The sequence below is a fragment of the Zonotrichia albicollis genome, chromosome 6 (genome assembly GCF_047830755.1).
Source record: "Zonotrichia albicollis isolate bZonAlb1 chromosome 6, bZonAlb1.hap1, whole genome shotgun sequence".
NCBI classification, from domain to species: domain Eukaryota; kingdom Metazoa; phylum Chordata; class Aves; order Passeriformes; family Passerellidae; genus Zonotrichia; species Zonotrichia albicollis.
Window position 1 is genome coordinate 21,594,011 of NC_133824.1, and position 17,095 is coordinate 21,611,105.

Below are 17,095 nucleotides of genomic sequence, written 5' to 3' on the forward strand. Positions count from 1 at the left end.
AAGGGTTCTATAAATCCTATTCATAGGCAGCTGCTATTATAAGATCAAAAAGAAAACCAATGTTCAATATAAATTTTACTTCTCCTGTCTGATTTCCTCGTCCAAAAGAGTGGTAATTAAAGTGATGTGTGCTTTAGTGCTTTTACACTAATCTGAATGCTGAAATTAGGAGAAAGGATCTCTTTGGTTCTGAATGCAACCTTGTATATTACTGTTTCTATGCTATTTATTGATAAATTAAATACTCCTTAGTGGTGCAAAAGCAGACTTGTAAATTCCCTACTTTACTAGATTAGTGTATTAGAATTCTTGGAAGTCACTGAAGAATTCTTGAGAAACTGATGATGAAAATTTATGGAAAGAAAATGACAAAATGACATATGTGTTTATAACAGAAAATTTGCCCACTCCTATGCAAAATTCAAAAGGGCAAAACCAGCAGAAACTAGAAAAGGATCTAAAACAATGCTAGAGAGATAAGTGCATAGTGAGTATTTCCAAACTCAGGAGCGGGGGAATGAACAGGGAGCTGATCCGCTTGGAAATGAGGAGCTCAGATGATATGACTACAAATGACAAGGTACATAAAATGGAAAGCAGTTCCAAGTGGGCTGAAGAGAAAAATGGCAACAGCATAGGGAAAGGAATTTTGAAAGAAAATTGTGAGCTTTAGCTTCTGTTTTTCTAATATAAGTATACAAAGCAACTATTTTCAGGTGCAATAATAAGGCCAGTAACAGCTAAAGTTGCTCTTTCGTATTGTAAAGCAAAATACAGTAAATAGATTTTTTTCTTCCTTTGGCTCTAAACCATTTGAAGGTTTTACCTTTGAAAAGTAAACATTAGCAAGAAGCTAATGTTGGCTTATTGGGTTCACTTCATAGACATGAAAATATTCCTGAAATCTCAAAGATTATTTCTGAAATGTTTCCTTCTGTAGGTGGTGAGTGATCTGATATCTTAATCCAACTGTCTTATTTTCTGCATGTTGTGCTAATTACTATGTAAACTGTTTTCTGGTTACATTAAATTTGTGATTTATTTTATTCTGAGCTTTGAATTTCAGTGTGATAAGAAAATAACAAACTTAAAGCCTTTGATCATGAAAGTCTCAAACACAAAGAAATGTTCTGGATATTCAAACATATGGAAGTTCTAGAAAAAACTCCAGTTTGTTCTGTGGACATAATGCAGAGACATTATTCATCTACACACTTATTGCCATTTAGTGCAAAAGTACAACTCAAATGCTTTAAAATTTAGAAGAATAATTCAAGGATTACTTTCAGCAAATGTGATTTTCTTTGCTCCATTTTCTTCAAAGAAATGCAAGACTTGAATATTAATGCCACCAAAGTAATGACAAAGTTGGTTGTGATGGGAAATCTTATTAGTAAACAAAAGCTACATCTGAAAAATATTGTCATTAAAAGCTATGTAGTAGTTAATTGAGTCTGATATGAAATTTAGTGCTGGAAAGTTAATGGCTAATGCAGCTATTTCACAGAGCTTGGTTACTGCAGGCTCTGTAATGATCTCTGCTTCACGGCAACAATGAAATTAACCTATCCTTTGTCCTGCAGGTGTTGTGCTCTGATAATGCATATCCTCTACAAGTATGAGCAAATTATTTGCTTTGCATACAAATTGAGCATAAGCTGAATCTATATGGATAAGAAAATGAGCTTTTCTTATATTTTTGAACTAGAGAATACACACTGGAATATAAGTCATAATTCAATAAGCTGGCATCTTGGGTGACATAGAATAAAGAGTACAGGTAGGAATTTAGATGATTATTGGCTTTCTGGATTTCTACTTCTATGATTCTACAGTCTTAAAACCTTATCGGACATAAACCCACAGATCAGCAAAACTCCTCCCTTATTTCAGTTTATAACTCCCACAAGACAGACAATTTTAAGTAGAGTGGTCTGGAAAGCAGGCTGGGCAGATGAGGGAACTGGGGTAAAAGGAAAATGGTTAAGTTTTGATTATCAAGGTATCTACTGGATTAAGAAGGCAGAGTGCTGTGGTGTGTTCTTAAGTTTGTTAGTTTGCTCATTTTCTGTATTACTTCCTGCTGCTACCCTGCCAGTTAGGTTGCTATGGAAATGAAACTGCTCCTCCCTTGGTTTCTCTTATAAAGTGAAAGTTGTTTCCTCCTTGGGGTCAGTCAATCACTCTTTTTCTCCAGAGCTACCTGTGCCTCTGGGGTAAGAGTCCTAGGAGAACTAAGCTCCTCTCCCCCTTTCAACAAATCGAAAAGAGGGGCTAAATCTTCGGTTGAAATGCCCAACCAGGGTCTCACCCAATTTAAAGATCCACACAGTTGATGGGCATCTGCTAGGGTCTGGACCTTTGTCCGAATTGTCAATTTTTGCGGCACAATTGTCCGCTTTGTAATTTCGAGGCCCAGGTATTTCCAAGGAGGCACCCGCTGAATTTTGTCCTGCTGGAGCTTGAACCCTGCAGCAGCCAACGCATTGGTTGTCAGGTCAAGCGCATGGGCAAGCAGACTGTGGTCGGGCGCACACACAAGGATGTCGTCCATATAATGATGGACAATGACGGCATCCCCGAGGGCTGTACGAATGGGTGACAGCAGCGAAGCGACATACCACTGGCAGATCACAGGGCTGACCTTGAGGCCCGGCGGAAGCACCCACCAATGATAGCGCTTGGCTGGGGACTCACAGTTGATGGACGGAACTGTGAATGCAAATCGCGGGGCGTCCTCTGGGTGAAGGGGAATTTGGAAAAAGCAATCTTTTATATCAATCACAGCTAATTCCCAATCTCGGGGGAGCATTGCTGGGGAGGGCATCCCTGGTTGAAGGGAACCCATGTCAATTATTAATCTATTAATTCGGCAAAGGTCGGTCAGGAGCTGCCACTTATCCTTATTAGGCTTTTTTGATGACAAACACTGGGGAGTTCCAGGGTGACATGGTCTCTTCCAGGTGACCTTTCAATAACTGCTCCTGAACGAGCTCTTTGAGTGCCTTTAGTTTTTGCTTGTTAAGTGACCACTGCTTGACCTGTACTGGTTTATCTGAAAGCCAATTCAGTTTCCAGGTCCGGCACTCCTCAGTGGCCACCACCCAAAAAACCTGGGGAGCTGTCGGGAGATCGATTTTGGCCCCCCACTGGGCTAAAAGGTCCCTTCCCCAGAGGGGCTCTGTATAATCTAAAACGAACGGGCGTATAGAGGCCAATTGCCCGTCGGGCCCCTTAATTTGCACAATGCTCTTTGATTGGTTTGCCAATTGGAGGCCCCCAACACCAGAAATCGTGCCCGCTGCGCTTTGCAGGCCCCAATGCGACGGCCATTCCCGGGAGGGAATGATCGTCACATCTGCACCCGTGTCCAAAAGACCCCTCACTAATTTCTTGGCCCCGTCCAATGAAAGTTGACATGTCAGGCGGGGCTTCTCCCTCCCTACCAACTGTGTCCAGGCCACGGTCGGAGGCGAGTCCTTCTCCGTCGGGCTCGAGCAATGGTCTTTATCTGGCACAGAAATAGCCACATAAGAACACACCACAGCAGCAGAGGGCATTTATAACTTGGATTGAAGAACATCCTGGCATGATGTCAGAAAAACATTGTGAGCGTATCAAGAATGAAACAATATGAAATAACCTAGTATGGCTGGAATAAGTTTTATGTGAATTCACATACTTAAATAAAAACTTAAACTTTTTTGGCTGTATTATCAAGAGATATATTTGTATTAGAATTTGCAAGAGTTGGTTATGGTTTCACTGTAAGAAGGAAATGCCAAGAAAAGCTTAAGGATGCTTCCTCTTTTCCAATTTTCCAGGCTTCTTAAAGAATGTGGCAGGAGAGATGACTGACTAACAGAAGAATGATAGGTTTTAACAAATTGTTGTAGTACTGCTCTTAATGTAGACTATTCCAACTTGTTTCTTCCTCCTTGTATGAAAAGCAGACATGAGGGAAATGTGGGAAGAGCTTACTATCATCTCCAGAACAACAATTACTGCAGACAGACTCTAACACTCCTATCGGCTGGACTGTGTAAACCAATTCAGTTTGCACATTTAGTAGCCACATCAGCAAGGCAAAAGCAACATAATAACAATAAATTTCAGGAAGCAGCATGCTTGACTTATTATTGTAAGCTCAGCCTAAGCACCCAGTTTTTGTTCATGCCATAAAAAGGATGCATAAACTTGGGCATAAACAAATATTGATTTTTTTTTACTGGAGGTAATTATCCAGGAATGACATTTTCAAAGACTAGCTTAGAGTCAAAAAATGAGTGGGAAACCATTCCTTTACACAAACCACTAGTTTAATAGGACAATGCTGTATAATTCTGTATGTCAAAGTCATTGATATATAACTGAAGAGGGAATTAGATACTGGGTCAAGAGGCATGCAATATAGTAAATCTTAGTCAGCTTTTTTTTTATTCTGAACACTACTTTTCTATTATTCAGGTGTTTTTTTTTCCTCCCTACACATTACAGAGAAAAAACTCTTACGCAACTGTTCTTTCCTGTAAAAGTGTTTGCTTTTTGCTTTAATTTCTTAATACAGAAATGATATGAAGGAAATATTTGATAATAGACCCAACAAAAATGTTATTATCCTTAGAAAGGTCTGAAAATTAGTAAAGGAAGACACACAGAAAACCAGAAAATCCCTCTGATTGTGAAAATTACTGGAAACCATTTCTTTTACAATGCTAGCATATTTTTTGTTGGAAAACGTCACAATTTTTATTTCAGTGAATGCTTTTCACCTCTCATGCACATCTGAAATCTTGAAGTCTATTATTAGTGCATAGAATTTAGATATCTCACAGTTATGGCTATTTGTTGGGAAGAGGCCTTCATGAGAATTGAAAACAAGAAATGACACTAAAACTCACAGTGACTTTAAGAGTGTCTCAAAATTTTCAGTGATTGCAGGGCAAGTTTGATAAGGAGAGGAAGTAAAATATATTTGTATGGCTTTGTGTGTACTGAGGAGTAGCAGAAAGAAAGGGAAGTTCACAAGGCAAGTGTCCATACCTTAGTTTGACAATTCGTATATAAATTATAATACCTGAAATATTTCAGTATCTAATACTAGATCTTTATTAGATCTATTATTGGAAGTGGGAAGTTCAATTTCAATCAGTAACATAATGGTCACCTTTTGTTTTTTTCATCATAGAATCACAGAACAATTAAGTTTGGAATGGACCTCCAGAGATCATCTTGCATAATCCCACTGCTCAAAAAAAGATGATCTAGAGCAGATTGCTCAGTTATGCATCAAGTTGGCTCTTTTCTGTCTCCAAGAATTGAGACTCTACAGCCTCTCCAGGCAACATGTTACAGTGTTCAATCACCTTACAGCCTTGAGCAACCTGGTAAAAAGTCTAACATGAGTAAAAACATCCCAGACCATGGCAGAGAGTCTGACTAGGTGATCTTTAAGAGATTCCTTCCAACGCTAACATTTTAGTAATTCTACATGAATTATATCTTTCCTTGTGTTTAGCCAGAATTTCCTGTTTTTTAATTTGTGCATGCTGCCTCCTGTCTTTTTGTTAGGTGTTACTGAGAAGAGTAACACAGGCCTGTTAATCTTCCTGGACTCTACATCCTTATTTTCTGCCATTAATTATTGATACTCATTAACAAGATCCTGCTGAAACCCTTCTTCTCCTGGGAAATACTCCCAATTCTCAGTCTTTCCTAGTTTAAATGATGCTGCAATCCTTGAATCATGTTAGCTGTCCTTCACAGTGCTCTCTCCAATACATTCACGCCTCTTGTACTGTGGAGCCTAGCACAGGGAGCAGCACTCCAGATAGCTCACCAGTGCTAAATATAAGGGAAGGATCAACCACACAAATCTGCTTGCTGGTGGTGGTCTTCCTAATGCAGTCCAGAATGCCGTTGACCTTCTTAGTTGTAAGGGTATCTTGCTGGCCCTTGTTGCAGACTGATTTGTGAGACTCAAAGGGACAGTTAGTTTTTTAGTCTGTAAATCAAGTCCTGATCAAGTAGTCTGATCTCATTCTCGATTTGAAACTATAACATACTTATATTTCAAATGTATGCTTTATTTCTCATTCAAATGTCTTAATTCCACAACCAACCTTTGGACACTTCATTTTTCCACCTAACTGAGCCAAAATCTTTCCATCCATCTGGAACCCTATTAAGTTCTATCAGCTATGGGGCATTTGTTTGTTTGGTTGTTTTTTCCTTCCAATTTATTGATGTATGAGTTGAACTGGGAAATGCAGAAGAAACAATGGCCTAGTGTCATATTATATAGCCTCCATGCCCCATGCTCTCTGTGATTATTCATATTCCAATCACACAAAGATTTAATAATCAATAATTAATTTAGCTTTTTAAAAATGTCTCTATTGACTTTCCATCAGTATTTATCCTTCTCAATCTGTGAAAATGGTCAGACTGAAAAATATATAGTTATTTGCGCCATTGGTTTTACCTTATTAAACCAGACATACAGTGGCAGTTTCTCACCGGTCTTTTGAGATCCTCTGTTATTGAAACAGATTATTAATGGTCTAGAGACCTCATTAGCTGAGCCTTTTCCAATTACTGTTTGTAAATTATGTATAACTTGTGATTTTAAAAGTGTAACTTTATTAGCTCCTGTTTAAGTTCTGCCTAATATCTGCTTGGATGAAAAGTATTTTTTTCCTTCAATGACCACTTATTTCCCAAACTTAAAATAGGTTTTACTGAAAAACTTTAGTCCTCTATGTTAGCAGCTTTATTATTTACATGTCATGGGAATACCTAGGAAGCGACCAAAGATTCATTGAGTCCTGAATAGTCTATATGGACTTCAGGGAATTAAAAAAATATAAGAAGGGAAGAAAACCACTAGTCACTGTCATGGTTTAAGCACAGCTAGCAAGTAATCACTAAGAAACAGCTCTCTTAAAATTATGTTAAATTATGAAGTTAAATCTACTTACTCCATGTAACAGAAAATTGAATTTTGAAAGAGGAAGTTATAGAAAGGAAAACCAGGAGAAGTGCACAGCTTAAATACAGTAGAGTCATCTCAGGAAACATGCATGGGATGGCAAGGAAGCTGTGACATAACTAGTATACCCTAGAATTTGGGATGTCAAATATTAACTGAGACTAAGGAGTGATGTTTTAATGTTTGTAGAACTATAGCTGTTTTACTAGAGGAGAAGAATTCATCTGATTGAGAAAACTGAAATTTTGGTTGAATTCATAGGTTATAATTAAGCTAGTGTCAGTATATTATGTTGTCATTATATTGTAAGAGTTCTATTGTCATTACATTGCAAGGGTTCCATATTGCTAGAGTCTCACACCTCCTTGATGTTTCTCACAGGCAGCTCCTCCAGGCACTTGACTTTTCCTTGTCCTCGCAGCAGCCAATTGACTTCAGCTCATCTCAGCCAACCAATCCACTCTTTTATAGCACTCTTCTTATTGGCTACAGCTGTGGCCTGTTAAAATCAGGCCTGCTCCTAATCCTTAATAATCAGCCCAGCTGCAACTCTTCAGGGGATAAATTTGTTTTCTATAGTACCTTCACCCACCTATATTCTATCCCCCTACAATATTAAACATAGCTCTGCTCTTGGGGTGGTTTGCTGTGCTCCCTGAGGATCAGGTACTACTTCTGAGAAGGACTGTGTCAGCTACGTTGTGGACCTTGTCCTGACTGCAAGGCAATGCAATCATAAATATTTGAATACTCAGCTGGATGACTGGATGTCTTAGAAGGTGCAGTTGTGTGAGCTGAAGTTGTCTGCAACAAGCTGCACTTGTTACTTTCCCTGGTGATTTGGTTTGGGGATATTTTCATAGAGGCATCCAAGGAACAGTTCTGGGCCCGCTCTGTAGTCAACAACTGTACCATTTAAGCAAAAAGTAGGGTGAGATTCTTTTCCAGATTCACAACAAAATTTAAAGGGATTTACTGAGTTGCAAGTTATATTTTTGGAGCCCTACAATCGCCCACTTGATCCATTAATAAAAGATAAAAAGGTGCTAAATTAAAATGGCAGTCTGTCAATTAAATGTATTTTACTTCCTCAAGTTCTGGATTCTCCTTCCAGGTAAGAAATATGAAATCCTGTTATCTGAACAGATAATCTTGGGACAATGTATGTCAAGTAGGCCCAGAAAGTATGAAGACTTGTCTTTAGTTTTTAAGTCTCTGGAAATCAGATAAATGCAACAAACTTGTTTCTTTCATTGGCTTACAGGGCCGTCAAATCTACAAAATTGTATATAAACTGAGTCATCATTATGAGCAACCCTAACTTTAAAAACTATCAGTCTGTCTGTAGAAATATAGATTTATTGGATTTGTGTGAAGATATCAGTGAGACATTTCTCTATGGAAGAAATTTAACTGAACTTTCTCAGTAAAACTGCTGAGATTTTGTTTCAAGGAATGTTTTCCTAATACTTTATATGCAAAACTGCAGTAGAACATAATTCTAGTCCAAATTTATTTTTTCCAATCTGACAGCTGAAAGGTAAAGGTTGAAAATGTCTCATTTGAAAAGTCTGATATGAGGACATAGATTAAAGAGAGCCTCTCATTTATCCCAACAGGATGGCCTTAACCTTTTTATTCCAGGCATTAACAGTGGCAGAAAATGAAGTTATAAAAGACTGAATGCAAAAGAAAAACAATAAAATATAAAAAAAGAACACCTACACTGGAGAATACTGTGAAAAGTTAATAATGTATTGTCAAATTCTTCTCTGAGGTAAAATGGAGTGCTCATTGCACTACAAAGTTTCAAGTTTCATGTGAACTAAATGCAGGAGTTTTAGGAATTAGGGATCTCATGAGAGGATAATATTCTTGCCAGTGCTTGACTGTATTTTAAAAAAATTTTAATGACTCTACTATTAACTAGAGCCCCCTGAATGTAATGAATCACTTCGAAATGTGATGGAGCTATATAAATAAGAAATTATTCCAGTATTTGCAACAATTGCATCTCAAATATAACCACAGCATGTAAAATTGCTGTGAATAACTAATCTCTACAACAAAATTCATTACACAAGCATTTGATGGTCATCAGAATCAATGTAATTTCACTGATGATAATTTATATATTAGAATACAGAAGAAAGACATTTGCCATTTTCAGCAAGATTATATTGTGTGGATTTTTCTTTTATTCTTCCCCCTGCAACATTTATATCTGAGTGTTTCCAAGACCAGTGTCCTGCAACAGATGCTGCCAGCAATACTGAATACTTTCAATTAGTAGTTCTCTACTTCTCTGGTAGCTAAGCAACTGACCTGTGGTGAAGAATACATAATGATCTTGTGCATATCCACCTTAGAGTATCAGGGAGAGCTAGACTTCAAAACATAGGTTTGTTCTCTCATATTGATGACTTTGGCTTAGCTCTCTGTGAATTATAAAGTGTACTTACTCTGTGCTTAATGTAAATAGGTCAAAAACATAAATAAGAGGCTGTGTGTGTATGTGGCTTTATGTTTCCCCATTCATTGAAATTACCATGCTGTTAGCAAGCAAACATACAGAACTCTATAAAATTAGGGTAAATAAGGATTTGATATCATCAATATACAATCATAATTAACTACATAACAATATTTTTGACTTTCCTTTTTAACGATTGGGAGTAATATGGTCTTGTTAATAAGGCAGTGTTTACTGAATGGGAATTTGAGAACAAACAGCAGCTGGCACGGATTTAATCCACATAAAAGAGAGGCTCCTAGTTGTCAGGGGGATGGTAGCATGAGAAAAATAGCTGAGAAAAATAACCTTATCCTTTGTAAAGCCTTCCAGTACATTGAGTCTGTACCTCAGAGTTGGCCAGGACTTACTAGAATCCCAGATTCTAGAAAATGCCTGAGCAGTTTTCTCCCCTCAGCTTTGTTTGATCAGAGGACTTGCTTATTCAGGTCCAATGAAATTTTCACACTCCTAATCCATTTATTTATCACCTATGGGAGACTGAACAATGCAAGAAGGATTGGGAAGGTCTTGCATAAGAAGAAAACAACAGAAAGTCTTTAAAAACCCTGGCCAAAAACTCAAAAAAAATTCCAAACGAAGCAGAATAAAAACATTATATATTATTGGGAAAATATTGCAGTGGTCTAATTAGACTAGAGAGAAAACATAAGAGCACTTTGGCCAACAGAGGTAATCTAAGTTTTGTGAAAACATGAGATTTTAAAGGTGCAGCTAGTTGTCAAAAATCAGTCTGGCTCAGCAGTCAATTTTGCAGAGCTTTAAAGGGTGTTGGGTCAAAGTGTTTGCGTTTTGGTTTGGGTCAAAACATTCTTCAAGATAAAGAACATGTTACAGTAACTGAAATTATTTGGAAAGGTCTCTAAGATGTTTGTATCAGTCATGAAAAGAATTCACCTTTCATATAGTGTTTCAGCAGCTCTCCTTTCTCAGTCAGCTCAAGTCCCCAGGGAGGTTTTAGGAATTGTAATCTGCTGTAAAATTAATTTAAAGGGAAGAGAAAATGTGTGTTGTCAGAAAGACTGGAGAAACTAACATTTACCTAATGGAAATCTGTGAGAATGTCTGTAATAGTTCATGCTTCAGATTAGCTGTATTTATATTTCTTTTGGAAGAACTTTTTATTTTTTTTAAATCACAATTATCCTACCAGTCATTAAAATACCCTAATAATGACAGCTGTAACTTTGTAGTGAGTTGATCCTGGCTGGACATCTGCTACCCAGCAAAGCTGCACTGTCACTCCACTCCTCAGCTGTACAGGGTAGAAAATATAGAACCAAAGGTTTGTAGGTTGAGGTAAGGACAGGAAGAGATCACTCACACAATTATAGTTACAGGCAAAATAGACTCAACTTGAGGAAATTAGTTTCAATTACTGCCAATCAAATTAGAGTAGAACAACAAGAAATAAAATCAAATCTTTAAAACCCTTGCACCCACCCTTCCCTTCTCCCCAGGCTCAACTTCACTCCCAATTTTCTCTGCGTCCTCTCCGCCGGTGGCACAGCAAAGATGGGCAATGGGGATGTGATCAGTTCACCACACTTTTTCTCTATGTCTCCTTCCTCCTCAGTGTAAGGACTACTCAAACTCTCCTCCTTCTCAGTGAAGGAACTGAGAGATGGAGAACCCAGTGTGGGTTCCTGTCTCCATGGGTCCTGCCAAGACCTGCTTCCTGCTGGCTCTCAGCCTCCTCGGGCATCCGCCTGACCTGCTCTGACACCGGGTCCTGCTCACAGAAGACATCACTGTAGCCCCCCCAAAAAACAAACCGACCTTGCTTAACATTTATTTATTTAAACACACGCTATCTGTAAAGTCTTCTTACTGTATGCTAAGATTGCAATTTCCTACGGAGAGTGTCAAAACTGGTTTGTTTGACTTTTCAAGGTGTATATGTTCAGAGCTATAATGTAATTTACTACCTTTACCTAAGTTTGCAAAAAAAATACAGCATGTACTGAAATTAAAAAAGTAAACCAGAAAGCAATCAAAAAAGCAAAATAAAGCTGTTTATTAATGATATTGTCTTTTTACAAATAAAATATATTCAGCCCATCAGGTGAATAAAATGTCCTCAGAAACTGTCAATGTCAAACTGTATATGTTAATAGCTTGGTAAGATTTTAAAGCCTCTACAGAAATCAGAAAACAACAGTGTTTTCCATGGCTTGGCTCTGAGACAGCCTCCATTATCATTTTTGCATCACAACATCTTTACAGATAGTTACTGTACAATTGAAATAAAATATCTGTCGTCATGTACTGTCTTTTAATGTTTGTGGCTATCAGAATCTACAAACCCACAAAAAAACCCCAGTGTAACTAAGTAGTCAAATTCAATAATTAAAAAAAACAAAGAAATTCAGAAGTCAGGCAGTCTAAGATGGCTTTCACTACACAGTTAAATAAAAATCTCAAGTTCCTCTCTGCAAAAGCAATCTGAAGTTATATGGCTTGTAAAAATATTGAATTATTAAAATAAATAATCTGAAAAAATACTTTCTAAAGCAAGTAATTTTCTATATCTTAAAGCAGAATATTTAATTTGGGAACAATGATATAAAAAACTTCTAAAAGATAGGTAGATCTGGATTCTATTTCAGTCTGGGACTGAGTCCCTCTGTGATGTGAGGAGAACAGAGGAGAATAAATAAATCATATGGTCTCCCTTAACAACTGTAGCTCACTGCATTGGTCTCATACTTTTCCAACAGTGATGAGTATAGGATATGTTAAATTAAAAAAAAAAAAAAAAAAAAAAAAGAGGGGGTTGGTAAGGGTACCTAGACTGGTCCCACTGCTCCTGCCTTGGAGAAGAATTTTTCCTTTCTGTGAAGGAAAGTGTTACGTTGTTGAAAGAACTTTGTCTGACTCCTGGAAGTCTTTGAAGTGTGATGGTGGAAGAGGAACAAAGTGGAACAAGTACTATGATAGAGTGAAGGACTTTTTTAAAAAAAAGAAAAAAGGAGAGAGGAAAAAAAATCAGCAGCCAGTTAGGGGAAGAAGAGTAGAGAAGAAAAGCTGAGAGAAAAATAGTCTGTATATGTATAATTGCAAGTAGAATGCAAAGGATCCTATATCCTATATAAAATCTCATTTAAAATTATACATCACTTCAGTAAATTTTGTTCTCATTTTTGCTTTGAGTACTGCTAATTTTAAGGCTCATATTTTGGTACTTTATTAAGTGTGAAGTACATAATTAATGCAATTCTGCCACATGTCACAGCCACTGTGAGCGTTATCAGCCTGTTTCCTCCAGAGTGGATGTTTAGCCATAGAGATGTGGCTGTCTGCCTTACAGTGTGCAGATCCCTTCCTTTCGCCACCTGCTCTGACCATGACAGGTGTCGCAGTGTGTCTCAGGGTTGTGCTGTTGAATAGTAAACCATGGTAGTGCTCTATGCTACATCATATTGTAGCACCCTACAAGAATGATCTGTTCAGTAGTCATTCAGAGATTGGGAATAAAGAACCTAAAACATAAAATGCCTTCCCAATTTGATACACATTTTCCTAAATTTAAACCAAGTTAAGGGGAAAGTAGTGGCTGATAGACATTTCTGACTCAAGTGGATGTTGGAGTTGAACATGCCTATTGTCACTCAGGATGACAATCTTTTCCAACAGACTTATACACCAGGAGCAATCACAGATCAGCAGTGCTAGATGAGCTGCAGGAGGAAGTTGCAATCAGAGGAAAGGGAAAATTTGGATTAGAGCTACATTAGCTATAAAAATAATGTTCTTACATGTCTACATAATCTGAAATGCATGAATAGGCTGGAATGAACCATACATATATCTCCATACATACATCTCCATTCACAACATCCAGATGTGATGACAACTTCCAGAGAATAAGGAACTATCTGTAAAGGTCATTATTGTGAATTTCAAAGTGCTTTCTTAAAAAGTTATGATATTAAACAGAATTTTAGTCTCCTGCTTGGTAACTGCAACAGCATCCTTCAAAGCCTTAAACTTCTCTTCCCATTGAGGTGGTTCTCAAGGTGGTTTTGTTCTTGTGATGTCTGTTTTGAGTGTTTGTCATGGTTTAAGTCCAAGTTGTAAGCAAGCCCCAAGAGGCTGCTCACTCACTACCCCACTATCAAGATCAGGGGGGAATTGAAGGGGTAAAAGCTGGAAAAATGAAAAAGCTGGGTTGAGTCAAAGACAATTTAATAGCAGAAGCAAAAGCAGCACACACAAACAAAGCAGAACAAGAAATTAATTCACTACTTCCTATGGACAGGAAGATGTTCAGCCATCTCTGGGAGAACAGGGTCCCATCACATGTAATGGTGACTTGGGAAGACAAACACCATCACTCCAGACGTTCCTCTCTTCCTCTTCCCCACCACTTTATATGCTGAGCATGATGCCACATGGTCTGGAATACCCCTTTGGTCAGTTGAGGCCACCTCTCCTGGATGTGACAGGTTGCTCTTCCAACCTCCCATGTACTTCCAATCTCCCATGTACCTCCAATCTCCCATATACCTCCCCCAGCATGGCTGTACAAGAAGCAGAAAAGGGCTCGTCTCTGGGTAAAGCATGCTCAGCAATAACTAATTCAATTTTGTGTTCTAGACAAATCCAAAAACCAAACCCACACTAGCTGCTGAAGAAAGTAAGCCCCACCTCAGCCCAAACCAGCACACTAATTCATTATTTTTAATTGCTCCTGCAAGACTGTATTATTACACATGCTTATAAGAAACCTTGTTTTCAGAGTATGAAGAAATAAAGAAAGGAAGTATGAATTATTTGTTGCCAGGTAAGTGCAGGAGCAGTGGTTTAGATATTCTGTATACAGACCAGCTCAAGATAGGTCTGTAATATACAAATGACAGCCGTACTTTTAAAGTTGTAGAAGGAAGAAAATTAAAAGCTTCCTCCTGAGGATAAAATGAATTCTGAATATGGTCTCACAAATATTCTGTTTCCAGAAAGCTGCCTGTGTCTCTGGAAAGGAGAGGCTCTGTTCAGAGAGCAATCCTTTGAAAGAAGATATTGATTTCACAATTTGTGCAGTATCCCAATTACTTTTGCTGCATGAACCAGACAGCAAAATCTCTTGAGTTCTATTGCAGACATAAAGGTGGTGTCTCTACATGGAATAAATATATTGTTCCACATTATTTATTTCCTTGTATTAAACCTTTTTCTGGCTTTAAAAGAGTTTTCAAAGTATTTGATACATGAGGTCTTAGTTTCCCTTCACCTAAGTATCCAGTAGTCTGTCTAAATCAGGCAGCTGCTGGAAGTTGCTGTGCTGCTTGTTACTATGAGACCTTGTCATCATTGTTAATGGAAAAATTTCTAGACCAGCAACTTGTTTGGTGTTGTGATGTTGTTATTTTGATTTTGGTGTGAGGAATTGTTTTGTAGATGTCAATGATGTGGTTGAATTTTTTGAAGATTGTGTGATGAATGTGGATTTTTCTGACAAATTTTAAGTATGTGATTCACAGTGGCAAGGTGTGGAATTGTGTTTGCATGTCAAGGTGTTGGTAGCAGGGAGCTAGAGGAGTGGCTTCTGTAAGAAACTGCCAGAAGGTTCCCTTACATTTGACAGAGCCAGTGCCAGCAGTCTCCAAGGCAGACCCACTGCTGGCCAAGGCAGAGTCCAATGGCAACTTTGGGTGTAACAGTCAAAAAGAGGGTGGGGATGGGTGGTAAACTGTGTATGGACAACTTCAGCCAGAGAGATGAGCGAGAATGTGTGAAACAACTCTGCTGGCACCAAGGTGAGTAAAGGAGGAGGAAGAGGAGGAGGGGGAGGAGGAGGAGGAGGAGGAGGAGGAGGAGGAGGAGGAGCTCCAGGCACCAGAGATTCCCCTGCAGCTTGTGGTGACACCTGTGGGGAGGCAGGTTGTGTCTCTGCGCCTCATGGAGGCCCATGAGGAAGGAGAGATCCACCTGCAGCCTGTGCAGAGCCCCATGTCAGACCAGGTGGATCTGTCCAAAGGAAGATGAAACTGTGGGAAGCCCAAGCTGGATCAGGAGATCTAGCGCCTCTCCCATGGAGAGAGGAGCCCATGCTGGAGCATGTTTTCTGGCAGGACTTGTGACCCTGTGGGAAACGCACTGCTGGAACTGCTCCTGAAGGACTGCATCACATGGAAAGGACCCATGCTGGAGCAGTTTGTGAAGAATTGAAGCCTGTGCATAGGACTCCTGTTGGAGAAGTTTGTGAAGGAGTCCTTCTTCTGAGGAGAAAGCAGTGACAGAGACAATATGTGTTGAACTGACAACAACATTCCCCATCTGCCTGCACTGCTGTTGAGAAAGAGGTAGAGAATTTAGAAATTAAATTGAGTCTGGAAAGAAGGGAGGGGTGGGGGAGAGATGTTTTTTAAGATGTGTTTTTTAGTTCTCATTAGCTTTGTCTGATTTCATTTGCACTAAATCAAACTAATTTCCTCACACTGAAATTGTTTTACCTGTGACAATAATTTGTGAGTGATGGTTTTTGTTCTTATCCCGTGAACCTTTCCCAATATTTCCTCTCCCTCTGTTCAACAGAGGAGGGGACTGAGAGGATGGTTTTTTGGGCACTTGTCGTCCAGCCAGGGTCAACCCACCAGAACCCTGTTCCTTCATAATACATGATCCAGGGGAAAGGATCAGGAAAATATATCTCAGTAACAATCAATCATTGGCAATCACCTCAACTGAAAATGTCTCCAGGGGATAGTAAGTGGCATTGACATATTTTATTTACATTTACATAATTATTAACTTATATTTTATGTTCAAAAATATCACTTTTGCTTTTCAGTAGATTTGGGAAATTTCCAGAAATATAATAAAGACCAAATTATTTTCGAACTTAACACATTAGGTGACCATGCAGATATCTCATTATCTAGAACAGCTAGATATTTAATTAAGTTTTTGCATTTAATTTTAAGCTATTTTTATTTACTAATGCTAAAATATGTAATTGTGGAGGTGAAACACAGTGGAGTAATTATTATTATTGTTATTATTGTTTTTTGTTATATTTTCATGTGTATCATGGTAAAGTCAGTTATATATTACCTGCTATGAAAGCAAACTATTTTATATGCAGATTTAAGGTAATGGGCATTCAAGTTTAAAAAAATGGTTCTGATACCCTGTAGCTTCTCAATAATAGTGTGCTCTTACAATACAATAGAAAAGGATGGATTATGGGTTTTTCAATTTGCATCAAGCATATTAATTGCAGAGTAGGATTTCCACATAAAATATCAATGTACTGGAACAAACTGTTAATGTACCAGAATATGAACACTTACATTCATTTCTTGAGATTTAAAAGCAATCTTCTTTTTTATATATCTGAAAAGTATTTTTTTTAAAGTCTGCTAATGAGAACAACGTAACCAATGTTTTCTGAAAACCTTAATTAGCTTAAGTGTTAATAGTGATTTCCTAGTCATTGTAGTGGCAAACAGTACAACAAGCTATTAAGGAAAGAAAATAATTTACAGGGTATGGAAAAACTTTAATGCAGCTTTTAAGAAATGTGTCATGGAAGATCAACTTTATGTTGTATTAGTGAGAAGAGAAGC

The 17,095-nt window shown here is 38.1% G+C and overlaps 2 long non-coding RNA genes across 16 annotated transcripts in view; one reads left to right on the forward strand and one right to left on the reverse strand.

Moving 5' to 3' along the window:
• The window catches only part of LOC102066523 (uncharacterized), a 66,270-nt gene that overhangs the window by 42,355 nt on the left and 6,820 nt on the right, over positions 1 to 17,095 (reverse strand). The window contains exon 4 of one of the 14 annotated variants that reach the window (XR_003380199.2): positions 12,271 to 13,673. The exons of 12 other annotated variants lie outside the window; for them this stretch is intronic. This is a non-coding gene — a long non-coding RNA (uncharacterized LOC102066523). One more of the 14 variants, XR_270454.4, reaches the window with a different exon arrangement.
• The window catches only part of LOC113459185 (uncharacterized), a 110,484-nt gene that overhangs the window by 25,888 nt on the left and 67,501 nt on the right, over positions 1 to 17,095 (forward strand). The gene's annotated exons all lie outside the window — the stretch shown is intronic.